At 40.4% G+C, this 16,476-nt stretch overlaps 42 non-coding genes across 42 annotated transcripts; 24 read left to right on the forward strand and 18 right to left on the reverse strand.

Annotated features, from left to right (window-relative positions):
• Positions 1–145: 145 nt before the first annotated feature.
• Positions 146–217, forward strand: trnaw-cca (transfer RNA tryptophan (anticodon CCA)). The gene has a single exon. It is a non-coding gene; the product is annotated as a tRNA-Trp (tRNA).
• Positions 218–438: 221 nt separating this feature from the next.
• Positions 439–525, reverse strand: trnay-gua (transfer RNA tyrosine (anticodon GUA)). The gene is given in 2 exon segments: positions 439–474; positions 489–525. It is a non-coding gene; the product is annotated as a tRNA-Tyr (tRNA).
• A 297-nt stretch (positions 526–822) lies between these two features.
• Positions 823–894, forward strand: trnaw-cca (transfer RNA tryptophan (anticodon CCA)). Its single transcript has one exon. It is a non-coding gene; the product is annotated as a tRNA-Trp (tRNA).
• Positions 895–1,115: 221 nt separating this feature from the next.
• trnay-gua (transfer RNA tyrosine (anticodon GUA)) lies at positions 1,116–1,202 on the reverse strand. The gene is given in 2 exon segments: positions 1,116–1,151; positions 1,166–1,202. It is a non-coding gene; the product is annotated as a tRNA-Tyr (tRNA).
• Positions 1,203–1,498: 296 nt separating this feature from the next.
• Positions 1,499–1,570, forward strand: trnaw-cca (transfer RNA tryptophan (anticodon CCA)). Its single transcript has one exon. It is a non-coding gene; the product is annotated as a tRNA-Trp (tRNA).
• A 221-nt stretch (positions 1,571–1,791) lies between these two features.
• Positions 1,792–1,878, reverse strand: trnay-gua (transfer RNA tyrosine (anticodon GUA)). Its single transcript is given in 2 exon segments — positions 1,792–1,827; positions 1,842–1,878. It is a non-coding gene; the product is annotated as a tRNA-Tyr (tRNA).
• Positions 1,879–2,175: 297 nt separating this feature from the next.
• On the forward strand, positions 2,176–2,247 carry trnaw-cca (transfer RNA tryptophan (anticodon CCA)). Its single transcript has one exon. It is a non-coding gene; the product is annotated as a tRNA-Trp (tRNA).
• Positions 2,248–2,468: 221 nt separating this feature from the next.
• trnay-gua (transfer RNA tyrosine (anticodon GUA)) lies at positions 2,469–2,555 on the reverse strand. The gene is given in 2 exon segments: positions 2,469–2,504; positions 2,519–2,555. It is a non-coding gene; the product is annotated as a tRNA-Tyr (tRNA).
• A 297-nt stretch (positions 2,556–2,852) lies between these two features.
• On the forward strand, positions 2,853–2,924 carry trnaw-cca (transfer RNA tryptophan (anticodon CCA)). The gene has a single exon. It is a non-coding gene; the product is annotated as a tRNA-Trp (tRNA).
• A 604-nt stretch (positions 2,925–3,528) lies between these two features.
• trnaw-cca (transfer RNA tryptophan (anticodon CCA)) lies at positions 3,529–3,600 on the forward strand. Its single transcript has one exon. It is a non-coding gene; the product is annotated as a tRNA-Trp (tRNA).
• A 221-nt stretch (positions 3,601–3,821) lies between these two features.
• On the reverse strand, positions 3,822–3,908 carry trnay-gua (transfer RNA tyrosine (anticodon GUA)). The gene is given in 2 exon segments: positions 3,822–3,857; positions 3,872–3,908. It is a non-coding gene; the product is annotated as a tRNA-Tyr (tRNA).
• Positions 3,909–4,205: 297 nt separating this feature from the next.
• Positions 4,206–4,277, forward strand: trnaw-cca (transfer RNA tryptophan (anticodon CCA)). Its single transcript has one exon. It is a non-coding gene; the product is annotated as a tRNA-Trp (tRNA).
• Positions 4,278–4,498: 221 nt separating this feature from the next.
• Positions 4,499–4,585, reverse strand: trnay-gua (transfer RNA tyrosine (anticodon GUA)). The gene is given in 2 exon segments: positions 4,499–4,534; positions 4,549–4,585. It is a non-coding gene; the product is annotated as a tRNA-Tyr (tRNA).
• A 296-nt stretch (positions 4,586–4,881) lies between these two features.
• On the forward strand, positions 4,882–4,953 carry trnaw-cca (transfer RNA tryptophan (anticodon CCA)). The gene has a single exon. It is a non-coding gene; the product is annotated as a tRNA-Trp (tRNA).
• A 221-nt stretch (positions 4,954–5,174) lies between these two features.
• trnay-gua (transfer RNA tyrosine (anticodon GUA)) lies at positions 5,175–5,261 on the reverse strand. The gene is given in 2 exon segments: positions 5,175–5,210; positions 5,225–5,261. It is a non-coding gene; the product is annotated as a tRNA-Tyr (tRNA).
• Positions 5,262–5,558: 297 nt separating this feature from the next.
• On the forward strand, positions 5,559–5,630 carry trnaw-cca (transfer RNA tryptophan (anticodon CCA)). Its single transcript has one exon. It is a non-coding gene; the product is annotated as a tRNA-Trp (tRNA).
• Positions 5,631–5,851: 221 nt separating this feature from the next.
• trnay-gua (transfer RNA tyrosine (anticodon GUA)) lies at positions 5,852–5,938 on the reverse strand. Its single transcript is given in 2 exon segments — positions 5,852–5,887; positions 5,902–5,938. It is a non-coding gene; the product is annotated as a tRNA-Tyr (tRNA).
• Positions 5,939–6,235: 297 nt separating this feature from the next.
• trnaw-cca (transfer RNA tryptophan (anticodon CCA)) lies at positions 6,236–6,307 on the forward strand. The gene has a single exon. It is a non-coding gene; the product is annotated as a tRNA-Trp (tRNA).
• A 604-nt stretch (positions 6,308–6,911) lies between these two features.
• On the forward strand, positions 6,912–6,983 carry trnaw-cca (transfer RNA tryptophan (anticodon CCA)). Its single transcript has one exon. It is a non-coding gene; the product is annotated as a tRNA-Trp (tRNA).
• A 221-nt stretch (positions 6,984–7,204) lies between these two features.
• trnay-gua (transfer RNA tyrosine (anticodon GUA)) lies at positions 7,205–7,291 on the reverse strand. The gene is given in 2 exon segments: positions 7,205–7,240; positions 7,255–7,291. It is a non-coding gene; the product is annotated as a tRNA-Tyr (tRNA).
• A 297-nt stretch (positions 7,292–7,588) lies between these two features.
• On the forward strand, positions 7,589–7,660 carry trnaw-cca (transfer RNA tryptophan (anticodon CCA)). The gene has a single exon. It is a non-coding gene; the product is annotated as a tRNA-Trp (tRNA).
• A 221-nt stretch (positions 7,661–7,881) lies between these two features.
• trnay-gua (transfer RNA tyrosine (anticodon GUA)) lies at positions 7,882–7,968 on the reverse strand. Its single transcript is given in 2 exon segments — positions 7,882–7,917; positions 7,932–7,968. It is a non-coding gene; the product is annotated as a tRNA-Tyr (tRNA).
• Positions 7,969–8,264: 296 nt separating this feature from the next.
• On the forward strand, positions 8,265–8,336 carry trnaw-cca (transfer RNA tryptophan (anticodon CCA)). Its single transcript has one exon. It is a non-coding gene; the product is annotated as a tRNA-Trp (tRNA).
• A 604-nt stretch (positions 8,337–8,940) lies between these two features.
• trnaw-cca (transfer RNA tryptophan (anticodon CCA)) lies at positions 8,941–9,012 on the forward strand. The gene has a single exon. It is a non-coding gene; the product is annotated as a tRNA-Trp (tRNA).
• Positions 9,013–9,233: 221 nt separating this feature from the next.
• trnay-gua (transfer RNA tyrosine (anticodon GUA)) lies at positions 9,234–9,320 on the reverse strand. Its single transcript is given in 2 exon segments — positions 9,234–9,269; positions 9,284–9,320. It is a non-coding gene; the product is annotated as a tRNA-Tyr (tRNA).
• Positions 9,321–9,617: 297 nt separating this feature from the next.
• trnaw-cca (transfer RNA tryptophan (anticodon CCA)) lies at positions 9,618–9,689 on the forward strand. Its single transcript has one exon. It is a non-coding gene; the product is annotated as a tRNA-Trp (tRNA).
• A 221-nt stretch (positions 9,690–9,910) lies between these two features.
• On the reverse strand, positions 9,911–9,997 carry trnay-gua (transfer RNA tyrosine (anticodon GUA)). Its single transcript is given in 2 exon segments — positions 9,911–9,946; positions 9,961–9,997. It is a non-coding gene; the product is annotated as a tRNA-Tyr (tRNA).
• A 296-nt stretch (positions 9,998–10,293) lies between these two features.
• trnaw-cca (transfer RNA tryptophan (anticodon CCA)) lies at positions 10,294–10,365 on the forward strand. The gene has a single exon. It is a non-coding gene; the product is annotated as a tRNA-Trp (tRNA).
• Positions 10,366–10,586: 221 nt separating this feature from the next.
• On the reverse strand, positions 10,587–10,673 carry trnay-gua (transfer RNA tyrosine (anticodon GUA)). The gene is given in 2 exon segments: positions 10,587–10,622; positions 10,637–10,673. It is a non-coding gene; the product is annotated as a tRNA-Tyr (tRNA).
• A 297-nt stretch (positions 10,674–10,970) lies between these two features.
• Positions 10,971–11,042, forward strand: trnaw-cca (transfer RNA tryptophan (anticodon CCA)). Its single transcript has one exon. It is a non-coding gene; the product is annotated as a tRNA-Trp (tRNA).
• Positions 11,043–11,263: 221 nt separating this feature from the next.
• On the reverse strand, positions 11,264–11,350 carry trnay-gua (transfer RNA tyrosine (anticodon GUA)). Its single transcript is given in 2 exon segments — positions 11,264–11,299; positions 11,314–11,350. It is a non-coding gene; the product is annotated as a tRNA-Tyr (tRNA).
• A 297-nt stretch (positions 11,351–11,647) lies between these two features.
• On the forward strand, positions 11,648–11,719 carry trnaw-cca (transfer RNA tryptophan (anticodon CCA)). The gene has a single exon. It is a non-coding gene; the product is annotated as a tRNA-Trp (tRNA).
• Positions 11,720–12,323: 604 nt separating this feature from the next.
• trnaw-cca (transfer RNA tryptophan (anticodon CCA)) lies at positions 12,324–12,395 on the forward strand. Its single transcript has one exon. It is a non-coding gene; the product is annotated as a tRNA-Trp (tRNA).
• Positions 12,396–12,616: 221 nt separating this feature from the next.
• trnay-gua (transfer RNA tyrosine (anticodon GUA)) lies at positions 12,617–12,703 on the reverse strand. The gene is given in 2 exon segments: positions 12,617–12,652; positions 12,667–12,703. It is a non-coding gene; the product is annotated as a tRNA-Tyr (tRNA).
• Positions 12,704–13,000: 297 nt separating this feature from the next.
• Positions 13,001–13,072, forward strand: trnaw-cca (transfer RNA tryptophan (anticodon CCA)). Its single transcript has one exon. It is a non-coding gene; the product is annotated as a tRNA-Trp (tRNA).
• A 221-nt stretch (positions 13,073–13,293) lies between these two features.
• Positions 13,294–13,380, reverse strand: trnay-gua (transfer RNA tyrosine (anticodon GUA)). Its single transcript is given in 2 exon segments — positions 13,294–13,329; positions 13,344–13,380. It is a non-coding gene; the product is annotated as a tRNA-Tyr (tRNA).
• Positions 13,381–13,676: 296 nt separating this feature from the next.
• Positions 13,677–13,748, forward strand: trnaw-cca (transfer RNA tryptophan (anticodon CCA)). The gene has a single exon. It is a non-coding gene; the product is annotated as a tRNA-Trp (tRNA).
• Positions 13,749–13,969: 221 nt separating this feature from the next.
• trnay-gua (transfer RNA tyrosine (anticodon GUA)) lies at positions 13,970–14,056 on the reverse strand. Its single transcript is given in 2 exon segments — positions 13,970–14,005; positions 14,020–14,056. It is a non-coding gene; the product is annotated as a tRNA-Tyr (tRNA).
• Positions 14,057–14,353: 297 nt separating this feature from the next.
• Positions 14,354–14,425, forward strand: trnaw-cca (transfer RNA tryptophan (anticodon CCA)). Its single transcript has one exon. It is a non-coding gene; the product is annotated as a tRNA-Trp (tRNA).
• A 604-nt stretch (positions 14,426–15,029) lies between these two features.
• Positions 15,030–15,101, forward strand: trnaw-cca (transfer RNA tryptophan (anticodon CCA)). The gene has a single exon. It is a non-coding gene; the product is annotated as a tRNA-Trp (tRNA).
• Positions 15,102–15,322: 221 nt separating this feature from the next.
• trnay-gua (transfer RNA tyrosine (anticodon GUA)) lies at positions 15,323–15,409 on the reverse strand. The gene is given in 2 exon segments: positions 15,323–15,358; positions 15,373–15,409. It is a non-coding gene; the product is annotated as a tRNA-Tyr (tRNA).
• A 972-nt stretch (positions 15,410–16,381) lies between these two features.
• trnaw-cca (transfer RNA tryptophan (anticodon CCA)) lies at positions 16,382–16,453 on the forward strand. Its single transcript has one exon. It is a non-coding gene; the product is annotated as a tRNA-Trp (tRNA).
• Positions 16,454–16,476: the final 23 nt, after the last annotated feature.

Consider the following 16,476-nt stretch of genomic DNA (forward strand, 5'->3'; position numbering starts at 1 on the left):
GCTGAGTTATCAAAGGATGGGAAAAGCTTAAGGCACCAAAAGTTGGCAAGACATTCAGAAATCCTTACCTCTTGAGGTTATTGGGGAAAATTAGGCAGCTTTATGTGGTGAATGAGTACAAAGGAAGCAACAACTTGACGTTGAAGACCTCGTGGCGCAATGGTAGCGTGTCTGACTCCAGATCAGAAGGTTGCGTGTTCAAATCATGTTGGGGTCAAGCCATCTCCTCTTTCCATTAAAAGTATGAAGTCAAATGTTTTAATTCAGCTGTGTTTTCATAATTATTGAAGCGTGTAATAAAGAAGCCTCTGATATGACAAATGCTCCTTCCACTGTGTAAAGTGTTATATTTGTATCTTGATCTATTGGCTCTTTTCAACGGGCAATACGAAATCTAAAGGAAATGTAAAAATATTTGTGCTGAGTTTAAAATAACACTCCTTCGAGCCGGAATCGAACCAGCGACCTAAGGATACCCAACAACTCGTCTACAGTCCTCCGCTCTACCAGCTGAGCTATCGAAGGATGGGAAATGTGCAAGGCACCAAAACTTTCCAAGAAATTCAGAAATCCTTAACTTTTAAAGGTTATTGGGAAAAATTAGGCTGCTTTTTGTGATGAATGCTTCAAGGGCCGTACAAAGGACAACAACTCATCTACAGTCATCTGATCTAGCGGCTGAGTTATCAAAGGATGGGAAAAGCTTAAGGCACCAAAAGTTGGCAAGAAATTCAGAAATCCTTACCTCTTGAGGTTATTGGGGAAAATTAGGCAGCTTTATGTGATGAATGAGTCCAAAAGAAGCAACAATTTGACTTCGAAGACCTCGTGGCGCAACGGTAGCGCGTCTGACTCCAGATCAGAAGGTTGCGTGTTCAAATCACTTCGGGGTCAAGCCATCTCCTCTTACCATTAAAAGTATGAAGTCAAATGTTTTAATTCAGCTATGTTTTCATAATTATTGAAGCATCTAAAAAAGAAGCCTCTGATATGACAAATGCTCCTTCCACTGTGTAAAGTGTTATATTTGTATCTTGATCTATTGGCTTTTTTCAACGGGCAATACGAAATCTAAAGGAAATGTAAAAATATTTGTGTTGAGTTTAAAATCACACTCCTTCGAGCCGGAATCGAACCAGCGACCTAAGGATACCCAACAACTCATCTACAGTCCTTCGCTCTACCAGCTGAGCTATCGAAGGATGGGAAATGTGCAAGGCACCAAAACTGTCCAAGAAATTCAGAAATCCTTAACTTTTGAGGTTATTGGGAAAAATTAGGCTGCTTTTTGTGGTGAATGCTTCAAGGGCCGTACAAAGGACAACAACTCATCTACAGTCATCTGATCTACCGGCTGAGTTATCAAAGGATGGGAAAAGCTTAAGGCACCAAAAGTTGGCAAGAAATTCAGAAATCCTTACCTCTTGAGGTTATTGGGGAAAATTAGGCAGCTTTATGTGGTGGATTAGTCCAAAGGAAGCAACAACTTGACTTCGAAGACCTCGTGGCGCAATGGTAGCGCGTCTGACTCCAGATCAGAAGGTTGCGTGTTCAAATCATGTCGGGGTCAAGCCATCTCCTCTTTCCATTAAAAGTATGAAGTCAAATGTTTTAATTCAGCTATGTTTTCATAATTATTGAAGCGTGTAAAAAAGAAGCCTCTGATATGACAAATGCTACTTCCACTGTGTAAAGTGTTATATTTGTATCTTGATCTATTGGCTTTTTTCAACGGGCAATACGAAATCTAAAGGAAATGTAAAAATATTTGTGCTGAGTTTAAAATAACACTCCTTCGAGCCGGAATCGAACCAGCGACCTAAGGATACCCAACAACTCGTCTACAGTCCTCCGCTCTACCAGCTGAGCTATCGAAGGATGGGAAATGTGCAAGGCACCAAAACTTTCCAAGAAATTCAGAAATCCTTAACTTTTAAAGGTTATTGGGAAAAATTAGGCTGCTTTTTGTGATGAATGCTTCAAGGGCCGTACAAAGGACAACAACTCATCTACAGTCATCTGATCTAGCGGCTGAGTTATCAAAGGATGGGAAAAGCTTAAGGCACCAAAAGTTGGCAAGAAATTCAGAAATCCTTACATCTTGAGGTTATTGGGGAAAATTAGGCAGCTTTATGTGATGAATGAGTCCAAAAGAAGCAACAATTTTACTTCGAAGACCTCGTGGCGCAACGGTAGCGCGTCTGACTCCAGATCAGAAGGTTGCGTGTTCAAATCACGTCGGGGTCAAGCCATCTCCTCTTACCATTAAAAGTATGAAGTCAAATGTTTTAATTCAGCTATGTTTTCATAATTATTGAAGCATCTAAAAAAGAAGCCTCTGATATGACAAATGCTCCTTCCACTGTGTAAAGTGTTATATTTGTATCTTGATCTATTGGCTTTTTTCAACGGGCAATACGAAATCTAAAGGAAATGTAAAAATATTTGTGTTGAGTTTAAAATCACACTCCTTCGAGCCGGAATCAAACCAGCGACCTAAGGATACCCAACAACTCATCTACAGTCCTTCGCTCTACCAGCTGAGCTATCGAAGGATGGGAAATGTGCAAGGCACCAAAACTTTCCAAGAAATTCAGAAATCCTTAACTTTTAAAGGTTATTGGGAAAAATTAGGCTGCTTTTTGTGATGAATGCTTCAAGGGCCGTACAAAGGACAACAACTCATCTACAGTCATCTGATCTACCGGCTGAGTTATCAAAGGATGGGAAAAGCTTAAGGCACCAAAAGTTGGCAAGAAATTCAGAAATCCTTACCTCTTGAGGTTATTGGGGAAAATTAGGCAGCTTTATGTGATGAATGAGTCCAAAAGAAGCAACAATTTGACTTCGAAAACCTCGTGGCGCAACGGTAGCGCGTCTGACTCCAGATGAGAAGGTTGCGTGTTCAAATCACGTCGGGGTCAAGCCATCTCCTCTTACCATTAGAAGTATGAAGTCAAATGTTTTAATTACCCTATGTTTTAATAATTATTGAAGCGTGTAATAAAGAAGCCTCTGATATGACAAATGCTCCTTCCACTGTGTAAAGTGTTATATTTGTATCTTGATCTATTGGCTCTTTTCAACGGGCAATACGAAATCTAAAGGAAATGTAAAAATATTTGTGCTGAGTTTAAAATCACACTCCTTCGAGCCGGAATCGAACCAGCGACCTAAGGATACCCAACAACTCATCTAGAGTCCTCCACTCTACCAGCTGAGCTATCTAATGATGGGAAATGTGCAAGGCACCAAAACTTTCCAAGAAATTCAGAAATCCTTAACTTTTGAGGTTACTGGGAAAAATTAGGCTGCTTTTAATGGTGAATGCTTCAAGAGCCGTACAAAGGACAACAACTCATCTACAGTCATCTGATCTACCGGCTGAGTTATCAAAGGATGGGAAAAGCTTAAGGCACCAAAAGTTGGCAAGAAATTCAGAAATCCTTACCTCTTGAGGTTATTGGGGAAAATTAGGCAGCTTTATGTGGTGGATTAGTCCAAAGGAAGCAACAACTTGACTTCGAAGACCTCGTGGCGCAATGGTAGCGTGTCTGACTCCAGGTCAGAAGGTTGCGTGTTCAAATCATGTCGGGGTCAAGCCATCTCCTCTTTCCATTAAAAGTATGAAGTCAAATGTTTTAATTCAGCTATGTTTTCATAATTATTGAAGCGTGTAATAAAGAAGCCTCTGATATGACAAATGCTCCTTCCACTGTGTAAAGTGTTATATTTGTATCTTGATCTATTGGCTCTTTTCAACGGGCAATACGAAATCTAAAGGAAATGTAAAAATATTTGTGCTGAGTTTAAAATAACACTCCTTCGAGCCGGAATCGAACCAGCGACCTAAGGATACCCAACAACTCGTCTACAGTCCTCCGCTCTACCAGCTGAGCTATCGAAGGATGGGAAATGTGCAAGGCACCAAAACTTTCCAAGAAATTCAGAAATCCTTAACTTTTAAAGGTTATTGGGAAAAATTAGGCTGCTTTTTGTGATGAATGCTTCAAGGGCCGTACAAAGGACAACAACTCATCTACAGTCATCTGATCTAGCGGCTGAGTTATCAAAGGATGGGAAAAGCTTAAGGCACCAAAAGTTGGCAAGAAATTCAGAAATCCTTACCTCTTGAGGTTATTGGGGAAAATTAGGCAGCTTTATGTGATGAATGAGTCCAAAAGAAGCAACAATTTGACTTCGAAGACCTCGTGGCGCAACGGTAGCGCGTCTGACTCCAGATCAGAAGGTTGCGTGTTCAAATCACTTCGGGGTCAAGCCATCTCCTCTTACCATTAAAAGTATGAAGTCAAATGTTTTAATTCAGCTATGTTTTCATAATTATTGAAGCATCTAAAAAAGAAGCCTCTGATATGACAAATGCTCCTTCCACTGTGTAAAGTGTTATATTTGTATCTTGATCTATTGGCTTTTTTCAACGGGCAATACGAAATCTAAAGGAAATGTAAAAATATTTGTGTTGAGTTTAAAATCACACTCCTTCGAGCCGGAATCGAACCAGCGACCTAAGGATACCCAACAACTCATCTACAGTCCTTCGCTCTACCAGCTGAGCTATCGAAGGATGGGAAATGTGCAAGGCACCAAAACTTTCCAAGAAATTCAGAAATCCTTAACTTTTGAGGTTATTGGGAAAAATTAGGCTGCTTTTTGTGGTGAATGCTTCAAGGGCCGTACAAAGGACAACAACTCATCTACAGTCATCTGATCTACCGGCTGAGTTATCAAAGGATGGGAAAAGCTTAAGGCACCAAAAGTTGGCAAGAAATTCAGAAATCCTTACCTCTTGAGGTTATTGGGGAAAATTAGTCAGCTTTATGTGGTGGATTAGTCCAAAGGAAGCAACAACTTGACTTCGAAGACCTCGTGGCGCAATGGTAGCGTGTCTGACTCCAGATCAGAAGGTTGCGTGTTCAAATCATGTTGGGGTCAAGCCATCTCCTCTTTCCATTAAAAGTATGAAGTCAAATGTTTTAATTCAGCTGTGTTTTCATAATTATTGAAGCGTGTAATAAAGAAGCCTCTGATATGACAAATGCTCCTTCCACTGTGTAAAGTGTAATATTTGTATCTTGATCTATTGGCTCTTTTCAACGGGCAATACGAAATCTAAAGGAAATGTAAAAATATTTGTGCTGAGTTTAAAATAACACTCCTGCGAGCCGGAATCGAACCAGCGACCTAAGGATACCCAACAACTCGTCTACAGTCCTCCGCTCTACCAGCTGAGCTATCGAAGGATGGGAAATGTGCAAGGCACCAAAACTTTCCAAGAAATTCAGAAATCCTTAACTTTTAAAGGTTATTGGGAAAAATTAGGCTGCTTTTTGTGATGAATGCTTCAAGGGCCGTACAAAGGACAACAACTCATCTACAGTCATCTGATCTAGCGGCTGAGTTATCAAAGGATGGGAAAAGCTTAAGGCACCAAAAGTTGGCAAGAAATTCAGAAATCCTTACCTCTTGAGGTTATTGGGGAAAATTAGGCAGCTTTATGTGATGAATGAGTCCAAAAGAAGCAACAATTTGACTTCGAAGACCTCGTGGCGCAACGGTAGCGCGTCTGACTCCAGATCAGAAGGTTGCGTGTTCAAATCACTTCGGGGTCAAGCCATCTCCTCTTACCATTAAAAGTATGAAGTCAAATGTTTTAATTCAAATATGTTTTCATAATTATTGAAGCATCTAAAAAAGAAGCCTCTGATATGACAAATGCTCCTTCCACTGTGTAAAGTGTTATATTTGTATCTTGATCTATTGGCTTTTTTCAACGGGCAATACGAAATCTAAAGGAAATGTAAAAATATTTGTGTTGAGTTTAAAATCACACTCCTTCGAGCCGGAATCGAACCAGCGACCTAAGGATACCCAACAACTCATCTACAGTCCTTCGCTCTACCAGCTGAGCTATCGAAGGATGGGAAATGTGCAAGGCACCAAAACTGTCCAAGAAATTCAGAAATCCTTAACTTTTGAGGTTATTGGGAAAAATTAGGCTGCTTTTTGTGGTGAATGCTTCAAGGGGCCGTACAAAGGACAACAACTCATCTAAAGTCATCTGATCTACCGGCTGAGTTATCAAAGGATGGGAAAAGCTTAAGGCACCAAAAGTTGGCAAGAAATTCAGAAATCCTTACCTCTTGAGGTTATTGGGGAAAATTAGGCAGCTTTATGTGGTGGATTAGTCCAAAGGAAGCAACAACTTGACTTCGAAGACCTCGTGGCGCAATGGTAGCGTGTCTGACTCCAGATCAGAAGGTTGCGTGTTCAAATCATGTCGGGGTCAAGCCATCTCCTCTTTCCATTAAATGTATGAAGTCAAATGTTTTAATTCAGCTATGTTTTCATAATTATTGAAGCGTGTAATAAAGAAGCCTCTGATATGACAAATGCTCCTTCCACTGTGTAAAGTGTTATATTTGTATCTTGATCTATTGGCTCTTTTCAACGGGCAATACGAAATCTAAAGGAAATGTAAAAATATTTGTGCTGAGTTTAAAATCACACTCCTTCGAGCCGGAATCGAACCAGCAACCTAAGGATACCCAACAACTCATCTAGAGTCCTCCACTCTACCAGCTGAGCTATCTAATGATGGGAAATGTGCAAGGCACCAAAACTTTCCAAGAAATTCAGAAATCCTTAACTTTTGAGGTTACTGGGAAAAATTAGGCTGCTTTTAATGGTGAATGCTTCAAGAGCCGTACAAAGGACAACAACTCATCTACAGTCATCTGATCTACCGGCTGAGTTATCAAAGGATGGGAAAAGCTTAAGGCACCAAAAGTTGGCAAGAAATTCAGAAATCCTTACCTCTTGAGGTTATTGGGGAAAATTAGGCAGCTTTATGTGTTGGATTAGTCCAAAGGAAGCAACAACTTGACTTCGAAGACCTCGTGGCGCAATGGTAGCGTGTCTGACTCCAGATCAGAAGGTTGCGTGTTCAAATCATGTCGGGGTCAAGCCATCTCCTCTTTCCATTAAAAGTATGAAGTCAAATGTTTTAATTCAGCTATGTTTTCATAATTATTGAAGCGTGTAATAAAGAAGCCTCTGATATGACAAATGCTCCTTCCACTGTGTAAAGTGTTATATTTGTATCTTGATCTATTGGCTCTTTTCAACGGGCAATACGAAATCTAAAGGAAATGTAAAAATATTTGTGCTGAGTTTAAAATAACACTCCTTCGAGCCAGAATCGAACCAGCGACCTAAGGATACCCAACAACTCGTCTACAGTCCTCCGCTCTACCAGCTGAGCTATCGAAGGATGGGAAATGTGCAAGGCACCAAAACTTTCCAAGAAATTCAGAAATCCTTAACTTTTAAAGGTTATTGGGAAAAATTAGGCTGCTTTTTGTGATGAATGCTTCAAGGGCCGTACAAAGGACAACAACTCATCTACAGTCATCTGATCTAGCGGCTGAGTTATCAAAGGATGGGAAAAGCTTAAGGCACCAAAAGTTGGCAAGAAATTCAGAAATCCTTACCTCTTGAGGTTATTGGGGAAAATTAGGCAGCTTTATGTGATGAATGAGTCCAAAAGAAGCAACAACTTGACTTCGAAGACCTCGTGGCGCAACGGTAGCGCGTCTGACTCCAGATCAGAAGGTTGCGTGTTCAAATCACGTCTGGGTCAAGCCATCTCCTCTTACCATTAAAAGTATGAAGTCAAATGTTTTAATTCAGCTATGTTTTCATAATTATTGAAGCATCTAAAAAAGAAGCCTCTGATATGACAAATGCTCCTTCCACTGTGTAAAGTGTTATATTTGTATCTTGATCTATTGGCTTTTTTCAACGGGCAATACGAAATCTAAAGGAAATGTAAAAATATTTGTGTTGAGTTTAAAATCACACTCCTTCGAGCCGGAATCAAACCAGCGACCTAAGGATACCCAACAACTCATCTACAGTCCTTCGCTCTACCAGCTGAGCTATCGAAGGATGGGAAATGTGCAAGGCACCAAAACTGTCCAAGAAATTCAGAAATCCTTAACTTTTGAGGTTATTGGGAAAAATTAGGCTGCTTTTTGTGGTGAATGCTTCAAGGGCCGTACAAAGGACAACAACTCATCTACAGTCATCTGATCTACCGGCTGAGTTATCAAAGGATGGGAAAAGCTTAAGGCACCAAAAGTTGGCAAGAAATTCAGAAATCCTTACCTCTTGAGGTTATTGGGGAAAATTAGGCAGCTTTATGTGGTGGATTAGTCCAAAGGAAGCAACAACTTGACTTCGAAGACCTCGTGGCGCAATGGTAGCGTGTCTGACTCCAGATCAGAAGGTTGCGTGTTCAAATCATGTCGGGGTCAAGCCATCTCCTCTTTCCATTAAAAGTATGAAGTCAAATGTTTTAATTCAGCTATGTTTTCATAATTATTGAAGCGTGTAATAAAGAAGCCTCTGATATGACAAATGCTCCTTCCACTGTGTAAAGTGTTATATTTGTATCTTGATCTATTGGCTCTTTTCAACGGGCAATACGAAATCTAAAGGAAATGTAAAAATATTTGTGCTGAGTTTAAAATCACACTCCTTCGAGCCGGAATCGAACCAGCAACCTAAGGATACCCAACAACTCATCTAGAGTCCTCCACTCTACCAGCTGAGCTATCTAATGATGGGAAATGTGCAAGGCACCAAAACTTTCCAAGAAATTCAGAAATCCTTAACTTTTGAGGTTACTGGGAAAAATTAGGCTGCTTTTAATGGTGAATGCTTCAAGAGCCGTACAAAGGACAACAACTCATCTACAGTCATCTGATCTACCGGCTGAGTTATCAAAGGATGGGAAAAGCTTAAGGCACCAAAAGTTGGCAAGACATTCAGAAATCCTTACCTCTTGAGGTTATTGGGGAAAATTAGGCAGCTTTATGTGGTGAATGAGTACAAAGGAAGCAACAACTTGACGTTGAAGACCTCGTGGCGCAATGGTAGCGTGTCTGACTCCAGATCAGAAGGTTGCGTGTTCAAATCATGTTGGGGTCAAGCCATCTCCTCTTTCCATTAAAAGTATGAAGTCAAATGTTTTAATTCAGCTGTGTTTTCATAATTATTGAAGCGTGTAATAAAGAAGCCTCTGATATGACAAATGCTCCTTCCACTGTGTAAAGTGTTATATTTGTATCTTGATCTATTGGCTCTTTTCAACGGGCAATACGAAATCTAAAGGAAATGTAAAAATATTTGTGCTGAGTTTAAAATAACACTCCTTCGAGCCGGAATCGAACCAGCGACCTAAGGATACCCAACAACTCGTCTACAGTCCTCCGCTCTACCAGCTGAGCTATCGAAGGATGGGAAATGTGCAAGGCACCAAAACTTTCCAAGAAATTCAGAAATCCTTAACTTTTAAAGGTTATTGGGAAAAATTAGGCTGCTTTTTGTGATGAATGCTTCAAGGGCCGTACAAAGGACAACAACTCATCTACAGTCATCTGATCTAGCGGCTGAGTTATCAAAGGATGGGAAAAGCTTAAGGCACCAAAAGTTGGCAAGAAATTCAGAAATCCTTACCTCTTGAGGTTATTGGGGAAAATTAGGCAGCTTTATGTGATGAATGAGTCCAAAAGAAGCAACAATTTGACTTCGAAGACCTCGTGGCGCAACGGTAGCGCGTCTGACTCCAGATCAGAAGGTTGCGTGTTCAAATCACTTCGGGGTCAAGCCATCTCCTCTTACCATTAAAAGTATGAAGTCAAATGTTTTAATTCAGCTATGTTTTCATAATTATTGAAGCATCTAAAAAAGAAGCCTCTGATATGACAAATGCTCCTTCCACTGTGTAAAGTGTTATATTTGTATCTTGATCTATTGGCTTTTTTCAACGGGCAATACGAAATCTAAAGGAAATGTAAAAATATTTGTGTTGAGTTTAAAATCACACTCCTTCGAGCCGGAATCGAACCAGCGACCTAAGGATACCCAACAACTCATCTACAGTCCTTCGCTCTACCAGCTGAGCTATCGAAGGATGGGAAATGTGCAAGGCACCAAAACTGTCCAAGAAATTCAGAAATCCTTAACTTTTGAGGTTATTGGGAAAAATTAGGCTGCTTTTTGTGGTGAATGCTTCAAGGGCCGTACAAAGGACAACAACTCATCTACAGTCATCTGATCTACCGGCTGAGTTATCAAAGGATGGGAAAAGCTTAAGGCACCAAAAGTTGGCAAGAAATTCAGAAATCCTTACCTCTTGAGGTTATTGGGGAAAATTAGGCAGCTTTATGTGGTGGATTAGTCCAAAGGAAGCAACAACTTGACTTCGAAGACCTCGTGGCGCAATGGTAGCGCGTCTGACTCCAGATCAGAAGGTTGCGTGTTCAAATCATGTCGGGGTCAAGCCATCTCCTCTTTCCATTAAAAGTATGAAGTCAAATGTTTTAATTCAGCTATGTTTTCATAATTATTGAAGCGTGTAAAAAAGAAGCCTCTGATATGACAAATGCTACTTCCACTGTGTAAAGTGTTATATTTGTATCTTGATCTATTGGCTTTTTTCAACGGGCAATACGAAATCTAAAGGAAATGTAAAAATATTTGTGCTGAGTTTAAAATAACACTCCTTCGAGCCGGAATCGAACCAGCGACCTAAGGATACCCAACAACTCGTCTACAGTCCTCCGCTCTACCAGCTGAGCTATCGAAGGATGGGAAATGTGCAAGGCACCAAAACTTTCCAAGAAATTCAGAAATCCTTAACTTTTAAAGGTTATTGGGAAAAATTAGGCTGCTTTTTGTGATGAATGCTTCAAGGGCCGTACAAAGGACAACAACTCATCTACAGTCATCTGATCTAGCGGCTGAGTTATCAAAGGATGGGAAAAGCTTAAGGCACCAAAAGTTGGCAAGAAATTCAGAAATCCTTACATCTTGAGGTTATTGGGGAAAATTAGGCAGCTTTATGTGATGAATGAGTCCAAAAGAAGCAACAATTTTACTTCGAAGACCTCGTGGCGCAACGGTAGCGCGTCTGACTCCAGATCAGAAGGTTGCGTGTTCAAATCACGTCGGGGTCAAGCCATCTCCTCTTACCATTAAAAGTATGAAGTCAAATGTTTTAATTCAGCTATGTTTTCATAATTATTGAAGCATCTAAAAAAGAAGCCTCTGATATGACAAATGCTCCTTCCACTGTGTAAAGTGTTATATTTGTATCTTGATCTATTGGCTTTTTTCAACGGGCAATACGAAATCTAAAGGAAATGTAAAAATATTTGTGTTGAGTTTAAAATCACACTCCTTCGAGCCGGAATCAAACCAGCGACCTAAGGATACCCAACAACTCATCTACAGTCCTTCGCTCTACCAGCTGAGCTATCGAAGGATGGGAAATGTGCAAGGCACCAAAACTTTCCAAGAAATTCAGAAATCCTTAACTTTTAAAGGTTATTGGGAAAAATTAGGCTGCTTTTTGTGATGAATGCTTCAAGGGCCGTACAAAGGACAACAACTCATCTACAGTCATCTGATCTACCGGCTGAGTTATCAAAGGATGGGAAAAGCTTAAGGCACCAAAAGTTGGCAAGAAATTCAGAAATCCTTACCTCTTGAGGTTATTGGGGAAAATTAGGCAGCTTTATGTGATGAATGAGTCCAAAAGAAGCAACAATTTGACTTCGAAAACCTCGTGGCGCAACGGTAGCGCGTCTGACTCCAGATGAGAAGGTTGCGTGTTCAAATCACGTCGGGGTCAAGCCATCTCCTCTTACCATTAGAAGTATGAAGTCAAATGTTTTAATTACCCTATGTTTTAATAATTATTGAAGCGTGTAATAAAGAAGCCTCTGATATGACAAATGCTCCTTCCACTGTGTAAAGTGTTATATTTGTATCTTGATCTATTGGCTCTTTTCAACGGGCAATACGAAATCTAAAGGAAATGTAAAAATATTTGTGCTGAGTTTAAAATCACACTCCTTCGAGCCGGAATCGAACCAGCGACCTAAGGATACCCAACAACTCATCTAGAGTCCTCCACTCTACCAGCTGAGCTATCTAATGATGGGAAATGTGCAAGGCACCAAAACTTTCCAAGAAATTCAGAAATCCTTAACTTTTGAGGTTACTGGGAAAAATTAGGCTGCTTTTAATGGTGAATGCTTCAAGAGCCGTACAAAGGACAACAACTCATCTACAGTCATCTGATCTACCGGCTGAGTTATCAAAGGATGGGAAAAGCTTAAGGCACCAAAAGTTGGCAAGAAATTCAGAAATCCTTACCTCTTGAGGTTATTGGGGAAAATTAGGCAGCTTTATGTGGTGGATTAGTCCAAAGGAAGCAACAACTTGACTTCGAAGACCTCGTGGCGCAATGGTAGCGTGTCTGACTCCAGGTCAGAAGGTTGCGTGTTCAAATCATGTCGGGGTCAAGCCATCTCCTCTTTCCATTAAAAGTATGAAGTCAAATGTTTTAATTCAGCTATGTTTTCATAATTATTGAAGCGTGTAATAAAGAAGCCTCTGATATGACAAATGCTCCTTCCACTGTGTAAAGTGTTATATTTGTATCTTGATCTATTGGCTCTTTTCAACGGGCAATACGAAATCTAAAGGAAATGTAAAAATATTTGTGCTGAGTTTAAAATAACACTCCTTCGAGCCGGAATCGAACCAGCGACCTAAGGATACCCAACAACTCGTCTACAGTCCTCCGCTCTACCAGCTGAGCTATCGAAGGATGGGAAATGTGCAAGGCACCAAAACTTTCCAAGAAATTCAGAAATCCTTAACTTTTAAAGGTTATTGGGAAAAATTAGGCTGCTTTTTGTGATGAATGCTTCAAGGGCCGTACAAAGGACAACAACTCATCTACAGTCATCTGATCTAGCGGCTGAGTTATCAAAGGATGGGAAAAGCTTAAGGCACCAAAAGTTGGCAAGAAATTCAGAAATCCTTACCTCTTGAGGTTATTGGGGAAAATTAGGCAGCTTTATGTGATGAATGAGTCCAAAAGAAGCAACAATTTGACTTCGAAGACCTCGTGGCGCAACGGTAGCGCGTCTGACTCCAGATCAGAAGGTTGCGTGTTCAAATCACTTCGGGGTCAAGCCATCTCCTCTTACCATTAAAAGTATGAAGTCAAATGTTTTAATTCAGCTATGTTTTCATAATTATTGAAGCATCTAAAAAAGAAGCCTCTGATATGACAAATGCTCCTTCCACTGTGTAAAGTGTTATATTTGTATCTTGATCTATTGGCTTTTTTCAACGGGCAATACGAAATCTAAAGGAAATGTAAAAATATTTGTGTTGAGTTTAAAATCACACTCCTTCGAGCCGGAATCGAACCAGCGACCTAAGGATACCCAACAACTCATCTACAGTCCTTCGCTCTACCAGCTGAGCTATCGAAGGATGGGAAATGTGCAAGGCACCAAAACTGTCCAAGAAATTCAGAAATCCTTAACTTTTGAGGTTATTGGGAAAAATTAGGCTGCTTTTTGTGGTGAATGCTTCAAGGGCCGTACAAAGGACAACAACTCATCTACAGTCATCTGATCTACCGGCTGAGTTATCAAAGGATGGGAAAAGCTTAAGGCACCAAAAGTTGGCAAGAAATTCAGAAATCCTTACCTCTTGAGGTTATTGGGGAAAATTAGGCAGCTTTATGTGGTGGATTAGTCCAAAGGAAGCAACAACTTGACTTCGAAGACCTCGTGGCGCAATGGTAGCGCGTCTGACTCCAGATCAGAAGGTTGCGTGTTCAAATCATGTCGGGGTCAAGCCATCTCCTCTTTCCATTAAAAGTATGAAGTCAAATGTTTTAATTCAGCTATGTTTTCATAATTATTGAAGCGTGTAAAAAAGAAGCCTCTGATATGACAAATGCTACTTCCACTGTGTAAAGTGTTATATTTGTATCTTGATCTATTGGCTTTTTTCAACGGGCAATACGAAATCTAAAGGAAATGTAAAAATATTTGTGCTGAGTTTAAAATAACACTCCTTCGAGCCGGAATCGAACCAGCGACCTAAGGATACCCAACAACTCGTCTACAGTCCTCCGCTCTACCAGCTGAGCTATCGAAGGATGGGAAATGTGCAAGGCACCAAAACTTTCCAAGAAATTCAGAAATCCTTAACTTTTAAAGGTTATTGGGAAAAATTAGGCTGCTTTTTGTGATGAATGCTTCAAGGGCCGTACAAAGGACAACAACTCATCTACAGTCATCTGATCTAGCGGCTGAGTTATCAAAGGATGGGAAAAGCTTAAGGCACCAAAAGTTGGCAAGAAATTCAGAAATCCTTACATCTTGAGGTTATTGGGGAAAATTAGGCAGCTTTATGTGATGAATGAGTCCAAAAGAAGCAACAATTTTACTTCGAAGACCTCGTGGCGCAACGGTAGCGCGTCTGACTCCAGATCAGAAGGTTGCGTGTTCAAATCACGTCGGGGTCAAGCCATCTCCTCTTACCATTAAAAGTATGAAGTCAAATGTTTTAATTCAGCTATGTTTTCATAATTATTGAAGCATCTAAAAAAGAAGCCTCTGATATGACAAATGCTCCTTCCACTGTGTAAAGTGTTATATTTGTATCTTGATCTATTGGCTTTTTTCAACGGGCAATACGAAATCTAAAGGAAATGTAAAAATATTTGTGTTGAGTTTAAAATCACACTCCTTCGAGCCGGAATCGAACCAGCAACTTAAGGATACCCAACAACTCATCTACAGTCCTTCGCTCTACCAGCGAAGCTATCGAAGGATGGGAAATGTGCAAGGCACCAAAACTGTCCAAGAAATTCAGAAATCCTTAACTTTTGAGGTTATTGGGAACAATTAGGCTGCTTTTTGTGGTGAATGCTTCAAGGGCCGTACAAAGGACAACAACTCATCTACAGTCATCTGATCTACCGGCTGAGTTATCAAAGGATGGGAAAAGCTTAAGGCACCAAAAGTTGGCAAGAAATTCAGAAATCCTTACCTCTTGAGGTTATTGGGGAAAATTAGGCAGCTTTATGTGGTGGATTAGTCCAAAGGAAGCAACAACTTGACTTCGAAGACCTCGTAGCGCAATGGTAGCGCGTCTGACTCCAGATCAGAAGGTTGCGTGTTCAAATCATGTCGGGGTCAAGCCATCTCCTCTTTCCATTAAAAGTATGAAGTCAAATGTTTTAATTCAGCTATGTTTTCATAATTATTGAAGCATCTAAAAAAGAAGCCTCTGATATGACAAATGCTCCTTCCACTGTGTAAAGTGTTATATTTGTATCTTGATCTATTGGCTTTTTTCAACGGGCAATACGAAATCTAAAGGAAATGTAAAAATATTTGTGTTGAGTTAAAAATCACACTCCTTCGAGCCGGAATCAAACCAGCGACCTAAGGATACCCAACAACTCATCTACAGTCCTTCGCTCTACCAGCTGAGCTATCGAAGGATGGGAAATGTGCAAGGCACCAAAACTGTCCAAGAAATTCAGAAATCCTTAACTTTTGAGGTTATTGGGAAAAATTAGGCTGCTTTTTGTGGTGAATGCTTCAAGGGCCGTACAAAGGACAACAACTCATCTACAGTCATCTGATCTACCGGCTGAGTTATCAAAGGATGGGAAAAGCTTAAGGCACCAAAAGTTGGCAAGAAATTCAGAAATCCTTACCTCTTGAGGTTATTGGGGAAAATTAGGCAGCTTTATGTGGTGGATTAGTCCAAAGGAAGCAACAACTTGACTTCGAAGACCTCGTGGCCCAATGGTAGCGTGTCTGACTCCAGATCAGAAGGTTGTGTGTTCAAATCATGTCGGGGTCAAGCCATCTCCTCTTTCCATTAAAAGTATGAAGTCAAATGTTTTAATTCAGCTATGTTTTCATAATTATTGAAGAGTGTAATAAAGAAGCCTCTGATATGACAAATGCTCCTTCCACTGTGTAAAGTGTTATATTTGTATCTTGATCTATTGGCTTTTTTCAACGGGCAATACGAAATCTAAAGGAAATGTAAAAATATTTGTGCTGAGTTTAAAATCACACTCCTTCGAGCCAGAATCGAACCAGCGACCTAAGGATACCCAACAACTCATCTAGAGTCCTCCACTCTACCAGCTGAGCTATCTAATGATGGAAAATGTGCAAGGCACCAAAACTTTCCAAGAAATTCAGAAATCCTTAACTTTTGAGGTTACTGGGAAAAATTAGGCTGCTTTTTGTGGTGAATGCTTCAAGAGCCGTACAAAGGACAACAACTCATCTACAGTCATCTGATCTACCGGCTGAGTTATCAAAGGATGGGAAAAGCTTAAGGCACCAAAAGTTGGCAAGAAATTCAGAAATCCTTACCTCTTGAGGTTATTGGGGAAAATTAGGCAGCTTTATGTGGTGGATTAGTCCAAAGGAAGCAACAACTTGACTTCGAAGACCTCGTGGCGCAATGGTAGCGCGTCTGACTCCAGATCAGAAGGTTGCGTGTTCAAATCATGTCGGGGTCAAGCCATCTCCTCTTTCCATTAAA

The sequence above is a fragment of the Carassius carassius genome, chromosome 23 (assembly GCF_963082965.1).
Source record: "Carassius carassius chromosome 23, fCarCar2.1, whole genome shotgun sequence".
Lineage (NCBI taxonomy): Eukaryota > Metazoa > Chordata > Actinopteri > Cypriniformes > Cyprinidae > Carassius > Carassius carassius.